The sequence below is a fragment of the Notothenia rossii genome (genome assembly GCF_949606895.1).
Source record: "Notothenia rossii genome assembly, chromosome: 7".
In the NCBI taxonomy this organism is placed as follows: Eukaryota; Metazoa; Chordata; class Actinopteri; order Perciformes; family Nototheniidae; genus Notothenia; species Notothenia rossii.
In genome coordinates, this window is record NC_136905.1 from 3,795,123 (window position 1) to 3,820,204 (window position 25,082).

A 25,082-nucleotide genomic window follows, 5' to 3' on the forward strand; every position below is an offset into this window, starting at 1 on the left:
TGTTTCTACTTTAAAGAGTCCTCTCCTGCTGATGTTCAGGTGTATATCAGTAGTGTTTCTACTTTAAAGAGTCCTCTCCTGCTGATGTTCAGGTGTATATCAGTGTTTAGTGTCTCTACTTTAAATAGTCCTCTCCTGCTGATGTTCAGGTGTATATCAGTATGTAGTGTTTCTACTTTAAAGAGTCCTCTCCTGCTGATGTTCAGGTGTATATCAGTATGTAGTGTCTCTACTTTAAAGAGTCCTCTCCTTCTGATGTTCAGGTGTATATCAGTATGTAGTGTCTCTACTTTAAAGAGTCCTCTCCTGCTGATGTTCAGGCGTAGATCAGTATGTAGTGTTTCTACTTTAAAGAGTCCTCTCCTGCTGATGTTCAGGTGTATATAAGTAGTGTTTCTACTTTAAAGAGTCCTCTCCTGCTGATGTTCAGGTGTATATCAGTGTTTAGTGTCTCTACTTTAAAGAGTCCTCTCCTGCTGATGTTCAGGTGTATATCAGTATGTAGTGTCTCTACTTTAAAGAGTCCTCTCCTGCTGATGTTCAGGTGTATATCAGTATGTAGTGTCTCTACTTTAAAGAGTCCTCTCCTGCTGATGTTCAGGCGTAGATCAGTATGTAGTGTTTCTACTTTAAAGAGTCCTCTCCTGCTGATGTTCAGGTGTATATCAGTAGTGTTTCTACTTTAAAGAGTCCTCTCCTGCTGATGTTCAGGTGTATATCAGTGTTTAGTGTCTCTACTTTAAAGAGTCCTCTCCTGCTGATGTTCAGGTGTATATCAGTATGTAGTGTTTCTACTTTAAAGAGTCCTCTCCTGCTGATGTTCAGGTGTATATCAGTATGTAGTGTCTCTACTTTAAAGAGTCCTCTCCTTCTGATGTTCAGGTGTATCTCAGTATGTAGTGTCTCTACTTTAAGGAGTCCTCTCCTGCTGATGTTCAGGCGTAGATCAGTATGTAGTGTTTCTACTTTAAAGAGTCCTCTCCTGCTGATGTTCAGGTGTATATCAGTAGTGTTTCTACTTTAAAGAGTCCTCTCCTGCTGATGTTCAGGTGTATATCAGTGTTTAGTGTCTCTACTTTAAAGAGTCCTCTCCTGCTGATGTTCAGGTGTATATCAGTATGTAGTGTCTCTACTTTAAAGAGTCCTCTCCTGCTGATGTTCAGGTGTATATCAGTATGTAGTGTCTCTACTTTAAAGAGTCCTCTCCTTCTGATGTTCAGGTGTATATCAGTATGTAGTGTCTCTACTTTAAAGAGTCCTCTCCTGCTGATGTCCAGGTGTATATCAGTATGTAGTGTCTCTACTTTAAAGAGTCCTCTCCTGCTGATGTTCAGGTGTATATCAGTATGTAGTGTCTCTACTTTAAAGAGTCCTCTCCTGCTGATGTTCAGGTGTATATCAGTATGTAGTGTCTCTACTTTAAAGAGTTCTCTCCTGCTGATGTTCAAGTGTATATCAGTATGTAGTGTCTCTACTTTAAAGAGTCCTCTCCTGCTGATGTTCAGGTGTATATCAGTATGTAGTGTCTCTACTTTAAAGAGTCCTCTCCTGCTGATGTTCAGGTGTATATCAGTATGTAGTGTTTCTACTTTAAAGAGTCCTCTCCTGCTGATGTTCAGGTGTATATCAGTATGTAGTGTCTCTACTTTAAAGAGTCCTCTCCTTCTGATGTTCAGGTGTATATCAGTATGTAGTGTCTCTACTTTAAAGAGTCCTCTCCTGCTGATGTTCAGGCGTAGATCAGTATGTAGTGTTTCTACTTTAAAGAGTCCTCTCCTGCTGATGTTCAGGTGTATATCAGTAGTGTTTCTACTTTAAAGAGTCCTCTCCTGCTGATGTTCAGGTGTATATCAGTGTTTAGTGTCTCTACTTTAAAGAGTCCTCTCCTGCTGATGTTCAGGTGTATATCAGTATGTAGTGTTTCTACTTTAAAGAGTCCTCTCCTGCTGATGTTCAGGTGTATATCAGTATGTAGTGTCTCTACTTTAAAGAGTCCTCTCCTTCTGATGTTCAGGTGTATATCAGTATGTAGTGTCTCTACTTTAAAGAGTCCTATCCTGCTGATGTTCAGGCGTAGATCAGTATGTAGTGTTTCTACTTTAAAGAGTCCTCTCCTGCTGATGTTCAGGTGTATATCAGTGTTTAGTGTCTCTACTTTAAAGAGTCCTCTCCTGCTGATGTTCAGGTGTATATCAGTATGTAGTGTTTCTACTTTAAAGAGTCCTCTCCTGCTGATGTTCAGGTGTATATCAGTATGTAGTGTCTCTACTTTAAAGAGTCCTCTCCTTCTGATGTTCAGGTGTATATCAGTATGTAGTGTCTCTACTTTAAAGAGTCCTATCCTGCTGATGTTCAGGCGTAGATCAGTATGTAGTGTTTCTACTTTAAAGAGTCCTCTCCTGCTGATGTTCAGGTGTATATCAGTAGTGTTTCTACTTTAAAGAGTCCTCTCCTGCTGATGTTCAGGTGTATATCAGTGTTTAGTGTCTCTACTTTAAAGAGTCCTCTCCTGCTGATGTTCAGGTGTATATCAGTATGTAGTGTCTCTACTTTAAAGAGTCCTCTCCTGCTGATGTTCAGGTGTATATCAGTATGTAGTGTCTCTACTTTAAAGAGTCCTCTCCTGCTCAGTCCTGTCAGACACTAATACCAGTATTGATATATAAATAAAAAGTCTATAGTGAGCCTTTAACAACAATATGGCGTATTTAATGGACTTCTGAAAAGATTCATAATTCGTTCAACAGGGGGCGCCAAACTGCCCTGTAAGGTAATAATGAATTATCACTCTAATATCACATGAGAGCAGCATCAGTGGCTGTGAGTGAGGATCTGTTTCCTGTTTGGCTTTTCCTCCAAACTCTGGTCTGGTCCTTTTTCCCGTGACATTTCCCTGACCCCTGACCTCAGGAACACCCATCTGCAGCTCCCATCTGACTGCTGCAACTCTCCTCCATCCCATAAGCCTCTTATGTAAAGCAGGAAACACTGTGTAATCTGCGTGTGTGTGTGTGTGTGTGTGTGTGTGTGTGTGTGTGTGTGTGTGTGTGTGTGTGTGTGTGTGTGTGTGTGTGTGTGTGTGTGTGTGTGTGTGTGTGTGTGCGTGCGTGCGTGTGAGTGCGTCACTGCCAGTTTCAACTACTACTGTTTCTATTAAAAGCAATGCTCAAAGAAGATAAGATAAGAGGTACTTTATTGATCCAACATTTACTACAAAGTACATTACTTTACTTGAGTATTTCCATCTGATGCTACTTTGTACTTCTCCTCCTCTACAGTTCAGAGGTACATGGTGTACTTCTACTCCGCTACATGTATTTAATACCTTTAGTTACTTTACAGATCTGGATGAATGATGTGAAATATAATCAAGTGTTAAATCAGACTTTAGTTCCACCTGGAGTAAATCCACCAGCTACCCTGCAGTATACAAAGTCATTCAAACTAGCTGCACCTTTACCAGCTTTGAGAACACTTTCATGATCAATCATTATAAAACATATCATATATATTATTCTGAAATGGACCAATCTGCACAATGAATACTTTTACTGTCGCTACTTTAACTATATTTTGATGAGAATACTTTTCTACTTTTACTTGAGGAACATTTTGAATGCAGGACCTTTACTGTAACAGAGTATTCCTACACTCTGGTACTTCTACTTTTACTCAAGTACAAGATCTGAGTACTTCTACTTTTACTCAAGCACAAGATCTGAGTACTTCTACTTTAGTACTTCTCCCACCTCTTTCTAAATATCTTAACTGTAACATGTTAACACTGTCAACATGTATTTATTTGTAAGGTATTTCCTGTATGACAGGTTGTCTGATGTTGTTCTTAAATATACACTGACTCTCCTGACTTCTCCTCCCCTACTTTCGCTTTGAGCCATAAATAATAATAAAAACACATCATAATACGCACGAGCTGTATTACTTTAAATATCCCAGGCATGCCTTTTGCTGACGTCACATGACGTAACCTTACGCACGACAATCCAAAACGGAAGCAGCTGCACAAAATAGAACCCGTACGTCGGCTACGTGAAATATGTCTTTAAACTCGATGGTGTTAAAGTGAAGTTGTGTTCACGTGTTTTATTCCTGACTGTATCCGTCACTGCGCGTCACTCCGCCTGTCACTGTCAACATCGTGTTCCTCCGCCGGGGACAGACAAAGTAGTGCGCGAATCATCCCCTTATTTATCATCCAGTGACAGTAAAGCAGAGTCACACACACCATGAGTTTAATTTAAAATATGCATTTACAACAGAGTGAATCATTATGTTGTATTCATGCAGGAATTAATAGCAATACAAAATAATTTATGCTCTGCTGTGTTAATATACGTTATCGTTTAAATATTTCACGAGGGGTCTACAGTAAAACAGATTGAATTTATTAATCCCAATTAGGAAAATGTGTTTGTTGCATGTAAACAAGGCATTGCACATGAGTTATACATTATAACATTGAAAATAAACATACAACAATTACAATACAATTTGTGATCAAAAACTAAATTAAGTTAATTCAAGTTAAATTAAGTAACGTTCCTCATATACGTGATGACATTCCCTCATTTATATGTGTTGTAGGCTAATTTTGACTCAAAAAGCATAAAAAAATAATAACTTGATATGTATTTTTATGACACTCACACATATATAATGAACCATGTTACCCGTAAACTCTGATTTGTATGATCATATTTAAGTAAAAAGCAATGAAAGTGCCGCCTTGCTCGCACAACATGACAGGCGGAGGGATATCAACTCTTAACACATGATGTCGCCAGCAGCCCTTCCTACTTCACAGCTCACCTTCCTCCATCTCCACGCTAGCGATCTGATTGGTCGAAGCGGTACCAGCAGCTCGCTCCCATTGGCCCGAGCGGCTGTCAATCATAAAGCAATGCCACTCAGGCTAGATTAGGGCACCATTTGCCATAACTAAATAGTTACCTTGTACATCAAGTAGGGGAGAATTGTTTGAAATTGGTCGCTCGGCGGAGAGTTTTCTACTCTTCTTCTTCGGCGAAACCTTTGCTGTACGTGAATGCAACGCAAAGTGTGACGTTTGAGGTCTCGTCAAAACAGATGTGGATACAGTGCTCGGGTAAGTGTTCGCATTTCAGCTACATTTTTGTTTCTCTTCCTGTGTTTGTGCAGCTCTGACAGCTGTGTGTGTTTGTCCAGATGTGCAGATTCGTGCATGTTTTTTCGGCTCGGAGTGGCCATCTGGTAGTTTTGGACGCTTTGTATGGAGAAAAACCTCAGTCTCGCGCTGTATTTTGCGTCAAGGACACGCTTTGCTTCATGCAGTTTGCTAAGTTATCCTCAGTATTGCAGTTGAAGCTTTCTTCCCCCTGTTTCCCTCCTGAAAATACCCCCTCGCGAACCCTCTGCTTGGTGCCGTGTGCGCAACAGTAATAACACTCCATTAGGGAGCTGTCAGGAACGATTTACGACAAGTGTCAGCCGGGCTTTAACGCGATTTCTCTTCATTCCTGCAAATGGATTTCATCTCTGATAAAAGCACGTCCAGGTTATTGACAACTTTATCGCGCCATCAATTTGGTTTACGCGTTAAATGACAGGTTTACATCGCAGAGGAAAAGTGGACAGATACAGGGTTGTCAATAAAACTGCTGTGATTGGTAAAATGTATCTTTTTTGTTGTTGTTATATAAAACAAGCAGATTGGATGTGTTTCCTCTCATCCTCAGAGCTATTGTGCCTGACGAATCATCTTGTGTCCCTTCAATGAGCCCATTTCCGACGATTGTGCTCTCAGTGCTGTGCGTAATTGCTTTTCTCCCGGGAGAGAGTGCCATCAAACTTCTAATTTCCTCCTCCAACCCGGAAACCATTTTGCTCTTGGAATCAGTCTAGTAATGATGGCATCAATAACCCAAAAATAAAGACGTCAGGGCAGCTCTGATTTCTTCTTATGTTCTCTGTGGCAGTTGCTCCACATTGTTGTTTAGGCTGGATCTTGCAAAGACAGGTGACTGGGATTAAAAGGCATCCAGATTGTGAGGACATGTGTTTAGATTTACTTTAAACATGTATTACGTTACAATTACTAGTTACCTGTAGGGAAAAGTAATAAGTAACTTCAGCTGAGTATCATAATATAAAAGTAATGTAACCTAATTACTTTGCATTACTTTTGGATTTCCTAAATATCCAATTCAATGCAAATATATTGTTTTTTAATGTGACATTAGAAAAGGAAAACCAAGATATTCAGGATAAAAAATATCTCCTCCTTATAGTTTAAGATAGTGTATCTGATTACATCGTATGTAGCTGTAAGGGAAAACAGTCGTATTGAAGTTCGGGGATTTTAAAGTTGGTCACTGTTGTTGGAAAACGTACCTAAAATGTGGTATTAGCGTATTTAAACAATGTGATGACATGATTCCTTTAAACGCTGCATGTGTTTTGCATATTTGTGTCTCTATATTTGCATCGTTTTCAAAAGTGCAACACGTTACTGCTATTGGAAATGTTTTGGGCCGTTGTGGCACGTTTGAACCTGGGCGGCCATCGTACATTTTACTGTAAAATGTAAGAAAATTGTGAAAAATACTTTTTATCTGTCCAGCACTGGATAACTCACATATTATAATAAGCCATACAATATATTGAATCGACGAGAATACCCTCGAAGCAGTGCATGATTTCTGTCTGCTTTCTTTGGTGTTAGAACGTCAAAAACAGAATTATCATCTACAAAAATATAGTTTTTGTTACACAGTCAAATCTTTATTATTATTAATTTCCCCCCCAGAGATTGTCAGACCCCAGCCGTCACTTTCAAACCCGTAAACATTTGCCTTGGACTCTAGGAACACAACATGGACCTTTTTGTTTTTATGTCACTGTCAACTCTTTTTGTATCCTCATCACGTAATCCCGTTGTGTGTAATCCGTCTCTCTCCAAGCCTGGTCAGTGTTATATATATGACATCATTCTGTAGTGCAGCGGGGGGGACAGGTGAGCGATTCAGCATGCTTGCAGGTGAAGTTGCCAAAAAGGTGTCGGAGGATCCCGAGGGAGACGGTCCAGATAAAGGTGCAGAGCAGATTAGAGCGTTTGGCAGGAGGAGGCTCAGTGGAACCAGACGAGTGCACGATAACACCGGTAATAACGACACGCAGGGGTAAACAGGACAACAAACCGGAGAGGCTTGTTTTCAGACCAGTGGTTGCATCATTGGTTGGATGTCTAATACTTATAAAATGGAAATCACCAACCTTCCCGCTCTCTGTGGATGGAAGACCTTTTCAATAATACACAGCTGAGAAGAAATCTTATATAAATTGAAAGGCTTTCCCTCCCGAGAAGTTTAAAACATGATATGGGGGCCATTGTGTTCCTACGCAAAGAGACTCATCTTCACCAACATCCCAGAATGAGCTCCTATTTTACTATATATTTACGCGTTTCTATTCTACGTGGCCGACAACGAGCTCCAACGTCCCAAAACACTTTCAGAAACAATGCAGGAATGAGTCCTAAAATGTGGAAATGAGTCAGCAATTTAGCACATCGTGTCCCCTCGTCTGGAAGTCAGTGGTTTATTTGAAATGTGTTTTTGGTTGTTAGCCTGAAATAAGGTCTGTGGTTAATATAAGCTGAAGAGAATATTATTCTAAGATATAAAATACATCAGTAAATCCCCCATTGGTGAGTTTAAAAACAGCTGTTGCTAACAAGTGTCTAAATGAGACGAGTTAACGTCATCACGCCCAACATTAGCCACCTTTAGCTTAGCGGTGGTGACGTGAAGTCATGTGACCGTGCTGTAGTTCCTTTATAGACCAACATTAGCCACCTTTAGCTTAGCGGTGGTGACGTGAAGTCATGTGACCGTGCTGTAGTTCCTTTATAGACCAACATTAGCCACCTTTAGCTTAGCGGTGGTGACGTGAAGTCATGAGACCGTGCTGTAGTTCCTTTAAAGCCAAACATTAGCCTCCTTTAGCTTAGCGGTGGTGACGTGAAGTCATGTGACCGTGCTGTAGTTCCTTTAAAGCCAAACATTAGCCTCCTTTAGCTTAGCGGTGGTGACGTGAAGTCATGTGACCGTGCTGTAGTTCCTTTAAAGCCCAACATTAGCCGCCTTTAGCTTAGCGGTGGTGACGTGAAGTCATGAGACCGTGCTGTAGTTCCTTTAAAGCCCAACATTAGCAACCTTTAGCTTAGCGGTGGTGACGTGAAGTCATGTGACCGTGCTGTAGTTCCTTTAGAGCCCAACATTAGCCACCTTTAGCTTAGCAGTGGTGACGTGAAGTCATGTGACCGTGCTGTAGTTCCTTTAGAGCCCAACATTAGCCTCCTTTAGCTTAGCAGTGGTGACGTGAAGTCATGTGACCGTGCTGTAGTTCCTTTAGAGCCCAACATTAGCCTCCTTTAGCTTAGCAGTGGTGACGTGAAGTCATGTGACCGTGCTGTAGTTCCTTTAAAGCCCAACATTAGCCACCTTTAGCTTAGCGGTGGTGACGTGAAGTCATGTGACCGTGCTGTAGTTCCTTTAGAGCCCAACATTAGCTACCTTTAGCTTAGCGGTGGTGACGTGAAGTCATGTGACCGTGCTGTGGTTCCTTTTATAGCCTAACATTAGTTTTTTACTTCAGAAATCATAAAGTGGTGTTAATATGTGGAGATTAACCTGCTGAATAAAACATTCAAGTAACATAACAGATCTTATTTTTTGCAATATTCCAAAATCTAATTGAAAATCTGACTTCTGGGTCTGCCTGCAAAATATAGGTCCTCCCCACACGCTCTATATAATGCCTGTATCATCATCATCTCCATTAGCTGCTGCATCTTAGCAGGATGGAGGAACTGTTGATGTTGCACTTCAGTTGAAGATGCCCCCCTCCTCACATCCCATCCATGCTGCAGAGTCTCTCCTTTGAGTCTCCCAAAGGCCACTCGTGTCCTCACACAGGGAACACAATCCCTAAATTGGAGAATATAATGTAGCTGGACTTGTTCTGTGGAAAGGGGCTTACAGGCTGCAGATAAGTGGTGGGCTCAGCTCCAGTAATGGGCTTTTGTGTCCCTGAGAAGCGTAACTGCAGGCTGAGCAAAGCTCCCGCCAGGACAAAACTTTAAGGGGACACTTTTTTTTTTTTATAGTGAGAGTAATCTTAATTCTCCTGAACATCCATCCAATTTCATTTCCAGTGTTTTTTTTCCTCAGCCATGTGCTCCATCGTGTGCTCTGTTAGCTTCAGTCAAAACAAAGCAGGGAGATGGGGGGGAATAAGCCACCAACACCCCCTCCTCTCGCTCCTCACTGCTTTTCATTTGAGGAAGTACAATCATTCTCTCCGTATGCAACTTCCTGTTGAAGTCCAACACAGCCGCGGTCTCTCCAGATGTTACAGAGAGCGTCTGCATTACATTAACGCACACTATGTACACAATACCTGTGTCTTTTATTACTGCACATATTTTATTCCATTCTATTTCTATTTAAATACCGCTATATAAGACTATCTTTTTTACTATTTTTTAAATATTATTATAGTATATTTTATATTTTACTTGTATGTATGCACCTTGATATTTGATTTGATTTATTGCGAATGTGTAAAACAATAATACAAAAAAATAAAAATAATAATGAAATGAAACATGATAATTATAATACTATACAACCTTAAAGGTGGGGTATGTAAGTTTGAGAAACCGGCTTTAGATACACTTTCTGTTATATTCCATGGAATGCTCTTAACGTCCCGATAGCAATGAATATCTGAAGTGCTTTGACAATAAATACATAAAAACATTTCATCTGTGGAAGCCGTACTGTAAAAAGCACGACCAATCATCTGAGCCGGCTAAAGTAACTGGATGGCCTACCTGCCTGTCAGCCTTCCATCTGTGCACAAACTTATCTCGTGCCCTCATTGGTCATGTGCGCGTTCGTGTGTGTTGGAGGAGGGGCTCTTTGAGGAAGGGGCAGATTCTTTCCGGTTGTGTATTTTCAAATTCGAGCGCACTCCAGCTGGTTTCTCCATTCTTACCTACCCCACCTTTAAGTTCACATCCAAAAAGGGGTGGGAAGAATTTTACACTTATTTAATCCCACCCCTTCTCCCAAAAACTAAATTATTAACATACTTTATATATAAAAATTCCTTGTACGTGTCAACCTACCTGGTAATAAACCTGATTCTGATTCTGAAGCAGGATACAGTTACATCTCGTCTTTTAGCACGTATACCTGGATATATGTTGATTGTGTATATACATATTTTTATACATATTTGTATTTTGTATCCTTCTGGATTGTGGGAAACGGTATTTCGATCTCTCTGTCTGTACACACAAACTGAAAGATTGACGATAAATACCATCTGTATTATCACCGGTGTTCAGGATGCAGCCAACGATTGTTTTTATGTTATACTCCCTGTTTGTCTTTCTTACATAATCCATTACATTTGTACGATAGCCGACCCAGGCCAAGTGGCTACAACGACTACAAAACATTTCCACCAAGATAAACGCACTGCACTTTGGAAAAGGATGCAAATGTAAAAACAAAAATGTGCCAAAACACATGCAGATGGATGCAACAGCTCCATTAACTTTTAAACGCATTTTTAGAAAACATTCAGCAACTTGACGAAACATGCGCAGCCTTTACTAAAAGCTGCATAAAGCAAACGATGCAAAACAAACACTGCAAGAAGCTCAAAACACAACTGAAACAAGCGCCCCGCTGCACACTGCACTACGAGATATAGGGAGGCTGTGGCTCAGCGGATAGTGTGCTGGACTTCGAATTAGGGGGTAGCAAGTTCAAACCCCACTGCAGTCAGCATGTCGTTGTGTCCCTGAGAAACTTCACCCCAAATTGCTCCTGTGGGGATTGTCCACAGTGTTGAGTATGTAAGTCACTTTGGATAAAAGTGTCTAAAGTGACATGTAATGTAATGTAGCATATATATTGATGTATCTATCTAAATGCTGAATTGCACGTTTTAAAAGCAATTGGCTGCTGATGTTGAAGTAGTGCCAGACAGGAAGTAGGTGTTTATTAAAGCTAAATGGAGGTGAGCTCTGTGTTGTGGAGAGGCTGTCCATCGTCACCTCATTGATTTGGCTTGCCTTTTGAAACCCTCAGCCTCGTACCGTGGATTAGCTTCATGTGTTTCCTGTGTGCTGACCCCCGCTCAAAAGAAAAAAGACCCTTCTTGTAAGCCGATGTCAGACACGCTGTCAAACTGAAACTCTCACCCCACAAACCGAGATCCTTTTTTCAGACGGTTTCGAAGCCTTTTTTAGCAGAAAGGAGCAATTACTACCTGCTCTGTCTCGTTGCCTTTCGTGGCCCTCTTTTGTGAGCTGATTCCAGGGCAGATTTTGTCCGCGGCTGTTCCCACGCTGAGCGAGGAGGACAGGAAGAACTCAGCGGCGCAGCAGGCCTCGTGCCTTCTGCTGTTATGGCTGTGATTCAATCATGGCAGGGCAGAGAGACGGGCGAAGAAATGTCTTCCCTGCCTCTCTGCTAATGGAACTTAAAGCCAAAGGTGTTTTCTCGTACAAAGAGGAGACCATCAGCCACTTAATGTGGGAAGTATAGCCGCAGCTAGCTTCTCCTCACAATCCACTCTCCTTTGTTTATGTGATATTCTACACACGGTTGCTTTGACATAACAAATAATCAAGCATTTGCTAAATATGGTTTATTTTACAAGTTGTAAAAAACCAAGGCCTTCTATTTGTACCAAACTTGGTTTTTGCTGTTTTTAAAACCTGAAATGCTTCGTGGATTCAAGTGTCAAGGCTTTATTGTGATGTGTACAGAAGCTACAGTGTAGATATGGCAATGAAAAATGAAGTCACAGGCTCCTCCAACAATGCAACATGAATATATATAGGACATAAAACAAATAGTTGATTGAAAATCTATAATTTTGAAGCTCTAAAGCAGCAGTTTTTTCTTTGTTTTTGGTGATATTATGCTTTTGGGGGGTTTCCCTTCCCTATAGTGTTTTTTTGTGCATGTTAATGTTCTGCAAAGGCTAAACTCCCGTAAAGCCAAAGGTGTTTTCTCGTACAAAGAGGACACAATCAGCCACTTAATGTGGGAAGTAGCAGAAACTAGCCTCTCTTCACAGTCCACTCTCCGCCTCCTGCTGTGATTTTTCTTTTTTCAAAATGGCCTCCCTTTCTGTGCCAGAGAAGCATCACACAGGGTGGAGGAACGACCAGATCTGCTGTCCACACCTACTGTTTGTTTTCTTTGGCCCAAACTGGAGTGGAAACGTCCGCAGTTTTTTTTCTTTGGATTCATTTTCAGTTCCACATGCCCACCAAAGCAAATCTTTTCCGTACAAAAGTCACATGACTCACAATTGGCATGTTGCTCGTGTTCAGCACTTGGAGTAATTCTCAGAGATGAAAGTGTATGTTTTAATGGTGGGAAATGTTCAATATGTGGATGTGACAGCTGTTTGGCACACTGTAGTTATTATATAGATAATCTGTTTTCAATAGTGTCGAAACAATAGAGTTCAACGATGAGTTTAAGGAAGTGAAAATCCAATCCATATGAAAAAGATTCTGATCATCATTAGTCATCATGTTCAGGGCAAACTCACCAAGGACGATATTCGGTACATGCTCATCTATCTCCGAAATGTGTTTCTGGCGAGAAATAAGTCTTACTGTTTATCTGGAGTTTCCAGAGGCATCAAGACGCCATAGTTTATAAGATGCATAGTTCTTTCACTGATGCATTCACAATTGTACCTTTTTTTTATCTCGTGTTTTCCAATTTTGTTCTTGCTCGTTGGTTGTACAGTTCTCTCGGCATTCAAACTCCGAAGGTTGATGAAGGCGATGATCAGTGGCTGAAAGCTCTGGAAACGAAGATTGTCATGTTTCTATTTCCAAGGTCAAGAAAAAGTGTTCTGGCTCAGTCAACTCATCATGTGGTTGGTATACCTTTGGTCTGCAGTTTACTGAATGTTGATCTGGTTTTCTGACGCCTAAGGGACTACAACCTTCTGGCACGTTGAGACATCGGGGAGAATTGAACGCGTGTGATTTCTGTATTTCTTGTCTGTTGTTGCTCTGCTGTAATTCACCAGCGTTTACTCTCACACCAGCTGGGAACACTTGGAGAATAAAACTGTCCAGACTGTGGTTAGCTCTCGGGTCGATTTCTAGGCTTGCAAAGCATAACAACCCGCTCTATTAAATGTCAATACCCACCTCAGTCCAACATAAAACTACATGAAACAACATAATGGTGAAGCCTCTCGGTTCGGGGTTATTTCATGGTGGCCTTTATCACTTATCAGTCATTTGGTCTGAGACGATTTTGCTATCAGTCGGCCCTTTTCTAAAAGCACCAAGCAAAACAAATAAATGCTCCAACGTTGAAAACCTCTACAGTGCTTTTCCACGTAGTACTGAACAAAAATACCAAAACCTGTGAAGTACCAACAGCTGCCATTGCATTTTTAATCAGATTGATAATCTTTTTAATTTCTTATTTTTATAATTCCTGAATATTTTTCGCACTTTTTATTTTTTATTTGTATTTAGGTGATTTAGTCTATACACGGTTGCTTAGTACTAACAAAGCATTCTTACATTTGCTAATGATGGCTTATTTTAAAAGATGTAAAAGTGTTTTCTTCCAACCAGGGCCTCAACAAATGTGTTTGTACCAAACCTCTTAGTGTGTTGGCTGTTTTTACGAAAAAAATGCGAAGTTGATTGACAATCTATCATTTTGAAGCAGAAATGCTGAAAATGAGCTGGTTGTCTTTGTTTTGGGTGATGTTTAAAGAGGCCCTACTATTCTTTTGGGGTTGTTCTCTTTCCTGTAGTGTGTTATATAGGTTGTTAATGGTCTGCAAAGTCTAAACAAATAAAGAGCTTTCTGAACATTAAAGCATGGAGACATGTCACAGCAGAGACACTACATACAAATACAATACTGACAATTTGAATAATAGGCAAATAAAAAAAAAAACTACCAGAAGACAGCTTGTTGACTTTCAGAGAGCAGGCTTGACTTTTTTCGTAATTTATCGACATTTTATAGACCAGACAAGCAATGTCTTTACAGATATGTCAAGAAAACAATCACAATTGAAACTAAGAAAAAACCATTGCTGCAGTCGTTCATGAGATCCCTGTTGTACTTGCATGGTTGGATTGTTTCCCTGTAGCTTATATGGAGCTGTTTGCCAACATGTCCTCCCGGTTTTGACCCTCTGGGCCGAAGTGAAGGATTATGGTTCAGAGGGACCACTCCGCCTTCCTTACACTAATCCTGTCCTCCAGCAAGCTCTTAATTGAGCCATCAGCTGCCAATCTACGGGTTAAAGATCAATTAAGCTAATGAGCACATGGAGGAGAAGAAGGAAAAGTTCTGGAAGTCTGAATGTTGTGGGTTTTTTGTGTGTGTCCACTTCTGCTGTTCCCTTTAGTGTTTACTTCCTGTCTGTCTTCTTCTGCTGTTCCCTTTAGTGTTTACTTCCTGTCTGTCTGTCTTCTTCTGCTGTTCCCTTTAGTGTGTACTTCCTGTCTGTCTGTCTTCTTCTGCTGTTCCCTTTAGTGTTTACTTCCTGTCTGTCTGTCTTCTTCTGCTGTTCCCTTTAGTGTTTACTTCCTGTCTGTCTTTTTCTGTTCCCTTTAGTGTTTACTTCCTGTCTGTCTTCTTCTGCTGTTCCCTTTAGTGTTTACTTCCTGTCTGTCTCTTTCTGTTCCCGTTAGTGTTTACTTCCTGTCTGTATTTTTCTGTTCCCGTAAGTGTTTACTTCCTGTCTGTCTTTTTCTGTTCCCTTTAATGTTTACTTCCTGTCTGTCTTTTTCTGTTCCCTTTAGTGTTTACTTCATGTCTGTCTCTTTGTGTTCCCGTTAGTGTTTACTTCCTGTCTGTCTTCTTCTGCTGTTCCCTTTAGTGTTTACTTCCTGTCTGTATTCTTCTGCTGTTCCCTTTAGTGTTTACTTCCTGTCTGTCTCTTTCGGTTCCCTTTAGTGTTTACTTACTGTCTGTCTTTTTCTGTTCCCGTTGGTGTTTACTTCCTGTCTGTCTCTTTCTGTTCCCTTTAGTGTGCACTTCCTGTCTGTCTTCTTCTGCTGTTCCCTTTAGTGTTTACTTCCTGTCTGTCTCTCTCTGTTCCCTTTAGTGTTTACTTGTTATCTGTCTTCTTCTGTTGATTTCTCTGTTGATACAACAATCTGAATCGTCATATCAGTCTATATACTTTCTGAGATCCTTTTTAGAACTTTTATATATATATATATAAAGATCTATAACGTAGAGGTTTTTTGTGAGACTGTCTGCAGGCAAGCAGTGACGTGTTTTATATTTGTGGTGTGTTTGAAATAAAACAAAAGAAGAAGAATAAGCGCATGTAGCGTCGTCTCTGGGGTTGGAGACCCTAAGAAAAATAAGCCCCAATTACAGAAACCTAAACTTCCTCAAAAGACAATCCCAAATACTACACCCGCCCACACTTTGATTGACAGGTGACGTCTTGTAGATTTCTGCTTTAAACCTGATTTTCTAGCAGATTTATACTTGTTTGATGCTTTGGAAGAAATTAATGCTTCAGTCTTAAGAGCAGTTAGTGCAAACAAATAATTTAGTGTAATGGGGGAAGTGTTGAAGTCATCCGTCTCCTGAGAGAGTCACTGAGTTTATTTAATAAAGCATCGGAAAGGGAGTCAGCCTCTGGGATGTTTTTGTTGAGTTTTTTGTTCGATATTCAGCTTCCTAATTATTTGAGATGATCATTAGAGATCCTCCTGGGGGGGGGGTTGATGCTGCAATGAACTGAAATCTCAGCTCAGAGTTATCACTTTCTAAGAGGTCAATAAGATGTCTGCTATTACTCTTTTGACACGTTAAATTCCCCATTCAATATTTAACAAACACCGATGATTCAATCCGTATTAATGTTTTAGAAGCAGAGCTCTTAAGATGACTTTGAGATTTAATAGAATCACAAATCGGGCTTCACTTTCATGTCTTTTTTTTATTGTAGATGGAGTTTCTCACATATAATCTAAGATGTTTGAATTAAGACATTTTAAAACCTATCTTTTAGGGCTGCTCGATTATGGCAAAAATCATAATCTCGATTATTTGGGTCAATAATTGTAATGGCGATTTATTAAATGCGATTATTCATTGACTTTGAAAACATCCATTTGGAGAACAAAAATTTGAACAGTATGTTTTTAACATTTTATTACCCTGAACTTTAAGTATAATTCAACTAAATAAAAAAAATTAAAAAGTAATAATAATAAAAAAATAATCGTTTTATTTCGATTACGTTGTTTTCGTAATCGTTGCAAGCCATAATCGTAATCGCGATTAAAATACGATTAATTGAGCAGCCCTGTATTTTAAATTCCAGTCATCGTAAGCTTTGTTCTGAAAACACAACCAGCCGTCACTCTTCTGACCCTTTAACAACGGAAATACCTTTTAGTCCCCTTTGACTTTTCCAGGAACACAGAAACATTTTTAGGAACTCAGAAATGTTTTCCCTGTTGTCTATTTTTATTTCTTTAGGGAATTGAAGGTCAGTCTTCAGTTGTTGAACGCCTCAAAATGTCCTGGAACGACCGGGGTGGAATTGGTAGATCTCAAAACAGACCAAAAGGGTAATTGAGGCAGCTGATATCGCTCAAAAGTCTCAATATAAATGCTATTATGATACTGGAATTAAGTCGATTTAACCAAAACTAAATGTATTCAAGACATGTAGCTAAAAAGGACTTCCAACCAAATTCGATCAGTCAATCATTTGTTGTTTCTGTTTGAATTAACAAAATTAGTTAATTGATAAATAATTTCTTATGTCAAGGTCAGCTGCATTTCTAAACATCTTACATTTTGTCTGAATGCATGACAAGAACAATTCCTCAATGGAAACATTTCATTTTAAGTGGCTATAATTGTAATTTCTGGATAATTGGTTGAAGATGGATTGATTGGTTAGGGTTAGCTTTACTCTTAATTAAAATATATTATTCAAAGTGGCTTTAGTTGTTGCTTTGAGGTCCTATTTAGGGTTAGGGTTACAAACTTCCCGAAAAATCTAGGTTTAACATCTGTGGTAGCGGCACTTTTGCACGTCGTCTTGTGCAAAAACTCACTTTTACATAGCTGTCGTTTAAATTAACTAATTGATAAGTCAAGGTCGGGGAGAGCTACGAAGTTTAGTCCGTCAACAAGAACAATGCCTCAAAAAACGTTTTATCCAAACTGACTATAGTTTTAATTCTTTAATAACAATGTCTTGGGTTAGGGTTCCCCCAATGAGAAAGGGGTCTAAGACTTTGATTGAAACTCAAACTGGCTGCTTCCTGAATACTTTAGGTTAAACTCCTTGGACCAAAAAGACCCCTAAAAGGTCATTTTTTTCTCCCAAACGTGATCATATTTATCTGTGTTACAGTGAAACATGAGTTGAAACATTGAGTAGTTGTAATGCCACGAAATGAACCTGATATGTTGTGGTTTCCTGGACGAGTAACGGCTGCAGCTCTCAGTGCTCCGAGCTAAAAGGGAACGTCGGATCCCAAATGCCTGTTTGTGAGAGTCTGCTGTGACCGTCACCCTGGCCTAAATCACGACCAACCCTCCGTGGTTTACTTTGGACTTTGCATTCATCTCTCTGAGAAACGGAAGATGGATTCTGGGGAAGTAGGGCAGCTTGGACTTTAAAGAGACGGTCTTGTAATCTGAAAGGTCACACGATTGCTTCTGAGTGTTCGGACAAAAGGCCCTTAAGCTACACGTAGACTTTTTTTATTTCTCACTTTTTCTTTATTGACTGAGTTGTCCATGTGCTTTAAAATACAAACAGTGTTCTTTACAGGCAGTCTAAGTAACACAAAAGGAACATAAGTGCATTTTTGTAATAAATGAAGAAAAATAATAAGAATATATAAATATAAAAGTAAAAAAAAAATAATAATAATACATTCATTAATAATAAATAAATATTCCTTTCTATATACGTGAATGAAATAATAAAAACATTTTAAACAATAATAATACAATTAAGTAAAAATACATAGGTTTCTTAGGTTTAAAATAAATGAAATTCAGATACATGTTAAAATGTAAAAACACTAATATAATTGGATTTAGATACAAGTTGATTGCAAGACGGTGAGATATATAAAGGGGGCGACGATATGTCCTCATAATGTGATCATAGTTCTTCCCCTTGCTTCATTTCGTAGAACAACAAACTCCACCAGAAGCTGAACTTATTCGCACACGCACGCACACACACACACACACACACACACACACACACACACACACACACACACACACACACACACGCACACTAATACATTCAGACTTCAGAGATGATTTAATCGAGGAATGATTTCCAAGTTGTTTGTTCAGTCACACGGCTCATCAGGTCTCTATGCACCGTTCACTGCAATCCTTCTATGAAGATCTGTTACACAAACTAAATAAAGAAATAACCTGTGTGGTAAATCCCTTCTCAGTTGTTGATTTTCTTTTTTTTTCCTTCTATAAATATCCTGTTCAAGGCACTAAATATATCCGGTCCGCCTCGGTGAAAATTGCTGGAAATAACCAGCTTTGGAGCCAAAAAGGAAATCTGTGCTGACCTCATTCTGGCTACGAGGTATAAAACAGATGAGCGAATGAAAACACTGAAACATTCATTTTGATCAGGGATTAATGAATCTGTCGGACTCTTACATTTCATCTCCGGCTGCCTGTTCGGTGATCTCTTCCCCTTTTTGCAGTCTGAGCGTTTCGCCGCAGCACTTTATCCAGATTAAGCTGCTTTTGTTTCTTTACTCACTAAAGAGGTTATCCGATGCAAAGCTAGCCAAATGGACATTGTGTGTATCGGGTGTCTGGTGGGATCAGAGGACATAACCTACGGCTTCCATGTAGGTTAAATGCAACTTAAACCCAACACAATTTGCAGGATTAACCTGAAATACCAGGAGCTGAGCGGCGTTTCGCTCGAACACTGGGCTGCCTCGACCTTCACTGGGCTGTGGTGTCAAAATCCACTTAAATTCAATCCGAATCCATTTAGTTCAGCTTCTGGCAACCTTCAGCAATTCTGCCTTTTATTTAAAATTATATTATCTAGCTTTCGAAAAGAGAGTGAAAAGAGGCACTGACAGTATAAAGGTCGGACAGGCTGGTCTTTCTGGAAGTTTCTCTACCATGAGTACAATTCCTACGGTTTGTACTGCATACATATATATGTGCATTATACACATAGCTGGGGCAGTCCTTAGAGAGGCCTTATTAGAGACACTACATACTGTTATACACCTGAACATCAGCAGGAGAGGACTCTTTAAAGTAGAGACACTACATACTGATATACACCTGAACATTAGCAGGAGAGGACTCTTTAAAGTAGAGACACTACATACTGATATACACCTGAACATCAGCAGGAGAGGACTCTTTAAAGTAGAGACACTACATACTGATATACACCTGAACATTAGCAGGAGAGGACTCTTTAAAGTAGAGACACTACATACTGTTATACACCTGAACATCAGCAGGAGAGGACTCTTTAAAGTAGAGACACTACATACTGATATGCACCTGAACATCAGCAGGAGAGGACTCTTTAAAGTAGAGACACTACATACTGATATACACCTGAACATCAGCAGGAGAGGACTCTTTAAAGTAGAGACACTACATACTGATATACACCTGAACATCAGCAGGAGAGGACTCTTTAAAGTAGAGACACTACATACTGATATACACCTGAACATCAGCAGGAGAGGACTCTTTAAAGTAGAGACACTACATACTGATATACACCTGAACATCAGCAGGAGAGGACTCTTTAAAGTAGAGACACTACATACTGATAAATACCTGAACATCAGCAGGAGAGGACTCTTTAAAGTAGAGACACTACATACTGATATGCACCTGAACATCAGCAGGAGAGGACTCTTTAAAGTAGAGACACTACATACTGATATACACCTGAACATCAGCAGGAGAGGACTCTTTAAAGTAGAGACACTACATACTGATATACACCTGAACATCAGCAGGAGAGGACTCTTTAAAGTAGAGACACTACATACTGATATACACCTGAACATCAGCAGGAGAGGACTCTTTAAAGTAGAGACACTACATACTGATATACACCTGAACATCAGCAGGAGAGGACTCTTTAAAGTAGAGACACTACATACTGATAAATACCTGAACATCAGCAGGAGAGGACTCTTTAAATTAGAGACACTACATACTGATATACACCTGAACATCAGCAGGAGAGGACTCTTTAAAGTAGAGACACTACATACTGATATACACCTGAACATCAGCAGGAGAGGACTCTTTAAAGTAGAGACACTACATACTGATATACACCTGAACATCAGCAGGAGAGGACTCTTTAAAGTAGAGACACTACATACTGATATACACCTGAACATCAGCAGGAGAGGACTCTTTAAAGTAGAGACACTACATACTGATATACACCTGAACATCAGCAGGAGAGGACTCTTTAAAGTAGAGACACTACATACTGATATACACCTGAACATCAGCAGGAGAGAACTCTTTAAAGTAGAGACACTACATACTGATATACACCTGAACATCAGCAGGAGAGAACTCTTTAAAGTAGAGACACTACATACTGATATACACCTGAACATCAGCAGGAGAGGACTCTTTAAAGTAGAGACACTACATACTGATATACACCTGAACATCAGCAGGAGAGGACTCTTTAAAGTAGAGACACTACATACTGATATACACCTGAACATCAGCAGGAGAGGACTCTTTAAAGTAGAGACACTACATACTGATATACACCTGAACATCAGCAGGAGAGGACTCTTTAAAGTAGAGACACTACATACTGATATACACCTGAACATCAGCAGGAGAGGACTCTTTAAAGTAGAGACACTACATACTGATATACACCTGAACATCAGCAGGAGAGGACTCTTTAAATTAGAGACACTACATACTGATATACACCTGAACATCAGCAGGAGAGAACTCTTTAAAGTAGAGACACTACATACTGATATACACCTGAACATCAGCAGGAGAGGACTCTTTAAAGTAGAGACACTACATACTGATAAATACCTGAACATCAGCAGGAGAGGACTCTTTAAATTAGAGACACTACATACTGATATACACCTGAACATCAGCAGGAGAGGACTCTTTAAAGTAGAGACACTACATACTGATATACACCTGAACATCAGCAGGAGAGGACTCTTTAAAGTAGAGACACTACATACTGATATACACCTGAACATCAGCAGGAGAGAACTCTTTAAAGTAGAGACACTACATACTGATATACACCTGAACATCAGCAGGAGAGGACTCTTTAAAGTAGAGACACTACATACTGATATACACCTGAACATCAGCAGGAGAGGACTCTTTAAAGTAGAGACAGTACATACTGTTATACACCTGAACATCAGCAGGAGAGGACTCTTTAAAGTAGAGACAGTACATACTGATATACACCTGAACATCAGCAGGAGAGGACTCTTTAAAGTAGAGACACTACATTCTGATATACACCTGATCATCAGCAGGAGACACCTCTTTAAAGTAGAGACACTACATACTGATATACACCTGAACATCAGGAGGAGAGGACTCTTTAAAGTAGAGACACTACATACTGATATACACCTGAACATCAGCAGGAGAGGACTCTTTAAAGTAGAGACAGTACATACTGTTATACACCTGAACATCAGCAGGAGAGGACTCTTTAAAGTAGAGACACTACATACTGATATACACCTGAACATCAGCAGGAGAGGACTCTTTAAAGTAGAGACACTACATACTGATATACACCTGAACATCAGCAGGAGAGGACTCTTTAAAGTAGAGACACTACATACTGATATACACCTGTACATCAGCAGGAGAGGACTCTTTAAAGTAGAGACACTACATACTGATATACACCTGAACATCAGCAGGAGAGGACTCTTTAAAGTAGAGACACTACATACTGATATACACCTGAACATCAGCAGGAGAGAACTCTTTAAAGTAGAGACACTACATACTGATATACACCGGAACATCAGCAGGAGAGGACTCTTTAAAGTAGAGACACTACATACTGACATACACCTGAACATCAGCAGGAGAGGACTCTTTAAAGTAGAATACCATTTGTAGTTCGGGGCTCCACAATACTTAATTGAGATGAATCACATATTTGACCAAAGGGTGCGCTTACTGTGTTGTGATTTAAATTAAATTGATTGATTCCCTTTTTAATCCAACTCTCTGTTTATTAGAACAGCATCGCTCTAACTTGAGTTATAGAGCGTCAGATTGGATAAACGAACGCACCCAAAGTCAGATTTCAGAAGCGATTTAGATCACAGCATCTTTCACTTTGTTGATTTTAAAAACGACATCTGGTAAAAGCAACGTACAGTTTGAGCTACTATGCAGTCGGCAGAAGACCTTTTTGATTATGAAACCTTTGTGTTTCTGGAGGCAGAGAGCCGTGTTCTCTCAGCGCGGGATGATGCATCGTGTGGAGAAACACTTTCCTAAAAACAGATGTCTTCTCTCTTGCATCTTCCTACAGTCTTGTAGGTGTGCAGCGCTCCTTGATCCTCGTCCAAACTTCTTCCGCTGGTTTTCCGCTCGCTTATTTTTCCCTTTTTTTTTTTTCATTGCACTTGGAGCTTTTTTGGCAACAATGGACCTGCAGCGGACTGTCAGTGTTGGGTCAGAAGAGTCTTTAATCCAGGCTGAATGTGAACATATCATTCTGACTCCCGGTAATCCTCCTGCTCTTACAGGATCTCTAGCAACATCAGTAACCTCTGATTCCAGCTGTGTTATGATATGTGGAGTTATGAAATGTTTCACACACACACACACACACACACACACACACACACACACACACACACACACACACACACACACACACACACACACACACACACACACACACACACACACACACACACACACGGTGATCACAAGGTCACTGTTGCGACACCGATATCAAAACTAGGGCGGGATCTGTGTTTCTATCCAACATCAGTGAGGCAGTATCAATTAGACGTGAACAATTCTTTTACCATAATCACCTGGGACCATTTGCACTCTGGGAATTTCTATGTTAATTGAAAAAGATTAATAGAAAACTGCACTCTAAATTGTAGCTCGACAAACATTTTTCTTTTACATTTCTTTTTTTTTAATCGAGTTTAATGTTCAATTTGGTCAATTAATGAATGTAAAAAAAAAAAATCCTTATTTTGTTTCCATGAATATCATTTTCTTGCATTTTAAAAATAATTTATAATTTTTAATAATAATAATATAAAAAAAAGTATAATATTAATAATTGTAATAAATGAATAATATCGCAATATCATTCAAAATAACCTCAATTTTTCACTTATTTCCATACCCTGCAGCCTTATTTGATTTTTATTATAAACTATCCAGTTTCTGTTTCTCTGACATTCAGAGTGTCTACGAACGCACCCTTCTATTGGGATACCGTTTATTTATTTCACGTTGTTACTCAAAACACATGCACTAAACAAAGATGTCACTTCTCGTTATACTTGTCTCCTGCCTGAATTCCATCACATTTGGATTTGGTTTGCAGCGTTCCTTCAGGGTTTCTCTGCAGCTTAAACACAACTCCGCTTGTTGGCTTTCTTCCCCGTCTTGATTACTCTTTGTTTATGTTGGCTCAGCCTAGTTTCTTCGAAGCCAAACTAATGACGGCCATCCTGCAGAAATGACGTGAGATTAACATCGTCACCTCGATGCTTTTATGAGCGTTGAATAAAAAGTGCTTTGCGGCCCTTTTTTTAAAGGATCCGATCCGGTGCCACACAGACCCAGGAGGTCCAGATTTGTGTTTGGAGGAAAAGCTGCGACTTCTGTCAGCTTGTTTTCCTGCCAATCACACCGAGTAGGAAATATCAGATCGGTGTGAGATGAGGGGGGGGGGGGGGGGGGTTTCAGCTCCAAAGTGCCGTGCCACCATACTGACGGGGTTACGAGGGCCTGAGAGCAGGGGCTGCTTCGGCACAGCTGAAATATCAACAGCAGAGCCAGGAGCTGAAACACGACACTGCCTCCCTTTTATCCAAGGCATTTTCTTGCTCTTCATCATCATCATCTTCATCATCATCACCATCCATCCAGGGGCGGTTTTAGGCAGAGATGGCAAAAGTACACACATCCTTTACCACAATAGAAGTACAGATACTCGTGTTTAAAAATACTCTGGTGAAAGTAGAAGTACTGACTAAACTTCTTTACTCAAGTCAAAGTAAAGAGGCTTTGAAATGTACTTCAGTAAAAAGTACCAGTAACTAGCAGCTGTTTTAAAGAGTACCTGACCTCCCTTTTGTGTATATATAGGTATATACATATGCATACATATAATAACAAATATAGTAAAATATAACAGTATTTACATAGAAATAGAATGGAATAAAATGTGGCAGTAATAAAAAAAGAAAACAGATATTGTGTGCATTAAAGGTCCCCTATCATCAAAGTGTCAGAACATAAAACCCTCTCTCTTTTCCTCTGTACCCAAATCTCTAAAAACGGGGGAACAACGGAGCGGATCCAGATTTGCGTCCGATATGATGTAATATCATATATCAGTGGACCCACGGCCCTATCAGAAAGTTGCTATCAGAAACGTTGCAGATGTGCTTTGGATAATATATGTCTAAACAATAGCAGACCTTTTAATGAATGAATTCCTCGTACTGTATGTGTGAACCTACCTGGTAATAAACCTGATTCATTGCATCTCCCCCTCCTCAACTCTCTCCTCCCCTCTGACTCCTCCCACACCTCTCAGCGATGTGGCGAGGTTACTGCCTCATTTGAATATCTGAATGTAGATCAAACCCGTCCTCATTGGGGCGTGGCGTCGTTTTACGCCCGTACAGCTGCGGGGGTGGTGTGTGTGTGTGTGTGTGTGTGTGTGTGTGT

The 25,082-nt window shown here is 39.9% G+C and overlaps 1 protein-coding gene across 1 annotated transcript in view; it reads left to right on the top strand.

Moving 5' to 3' along the window:
• Positions 1-4,942: 4,942 nt before the first annotated feature.
• The window catches only part of mef2d (myocyte enhancer factor 2d), a 148,049-nt gene continuing 127,909 nt past the window's right edge, over positions 4,943-25,082 (top strand). Inside the window, exon 1 of the mRNA XM_079694835.1 lies at positions 4,943-5,125. The gene's annotated coding sequence lies outside the window, so the exon portion shown is untranslated. The remainder of the gene's footprint in view (positions 5,126-25,082) is intronic.